At 39.5% G+C, this 1,418-nt stretch overlaps 1 non-coding gene across 1 annotated transcript; it reads left to right on the forward strand.

The window, feature by feature from the left end:
- The first annotated feature begins 286 nt into the window (after nt 1-286).
- Nucleotides 287-358, forward strand: Trnac-gca (transfer RNA cysteine (anticodon GCA)). Its single transcript has one exon. It is a non-coding gene; the product is annotated as a tRNA-Cys (tRNA).
- The last annotated feature ends 1,060 nt before the right edge of the window (nt 359-1,418 follow it).

The raw sequence follows: 1,418 nt of genomic DNA on the forward strand, positions 1-1,418 counted from the left end.
TAGATTCGTAAACGAGTCTTGGAACAAGATGATGTTTACGTAATTTCTAGAGTATCAGTGCTATAAGTATTCGTGTATATGAAAACACGAAGTACGTGTGAGTGTGTGTGTGTGTGTGTGTATGTGTGTGTGTGTGTGTGTGTGTATGTGTGTGTGTGTGTGTGTGTATTTGATTGTCATTTGTGTATGCATGGAAGCATTTGACAAACGACTAATATTCTACTTCCAGGAATCAACAAGTACGCTTAGTGGTTTAATAGAAATATATGCTGGCACTTTAGCGCATGGGGATATAGCTCAGTGGTAGAGCATTCGACTGCAGATCGAGAGGTCCCCGGTTCAATCCCGGGTGTCCCCTTTAAAGTTTTCAAAGATTTTTTAACAATATATTGAATTTTTGCTAACATGAATACAGAATCATAAGAATAGAAATAATTACAAATACCGTCATTACCTTTTCTTTAGTATACAAGAAACTCGAGAACTTTTTAATGATAGAGATGTTGACACCGTGATGTTCATTCCTTTTCACGAATATAACGATGTCTCATTGAAAAGAAACGAATTTGTATTTCAGGATGGGTATAGTGGTTTGAATCAAATCCAGTACATGTTAAGTACATACATACCTATGAATGGCCAAATTCACCTCAGAGCGATTTGAACTCAGATTGTAGTGATGATACGTAAAAGTTTGGTTTCAGCATTCTAGTTTTACTATCACTCCGACGCAAATTGTAAAAGACAAGAACGGAATAAACACGGAACATTGTATATGTGTATGAATAGACGTGGCTGTGTTATTTCTTTACTACCCACAAGGGGCTACACACAGAGGGGACAAACAAGGACAGACAAACGGATTAAGTCGATTATATCGACCCCAGTGCGTAACTGGTACTTATTTAATCGACCCCAAAATGATAAAAGGCAAAGTCGACCTCGGCGGAATTTGAACTCAGAACGTAGCAGCAGACGAAATACCACTAAGCATTTCACCGGGCGTGCTAACGTTTCTGCCAGCTCGCCGCCTGGCTGTGTAGTAAGAAGCTTGCTTCCCAACTACATGGTTCAGGGTTCAGTCCTTTTACGTGGCATTTTGGCCAAGTGTCTTCTACTGTGGTCTCGGGCCGACCAAAGCATTGTGAGTGGATTTGGTAGGTGGAAACTGAAAGAAGCCCGTGGTGTATACACACACACACACACACTAACACACACACACACACATATATATATATATATATATATATATATATATATATATACATAAAATACAAAAATGGGACAAGAACGCAAAACATCAAGACAGGCGATACAAAGAAAACAAGGACGGGTCAAACTCTTCGAAACGCCAGTGTTTTAATGGTGGCAGCTGATGAAGGATATGTTCTCTATGTGGCCTGCGTGTTTTTTGTACC

This window comes from Octopus bimaculoides, chromosome 4, assembly GCF_046866305.1.
Source record: "Octopus bimaculoides isolate indiv1 chromosome 4, ASM4686630v1, whole genome shotgun sequence".
In the NCBI taxonomy this organism is placed as follows: domain Eukaryota; kingdom Metazoa; phylum Mollusca; class Cephalopoda; order Octopoda; family Octopodidae; genus Octopus; species Octopus bimaculoides.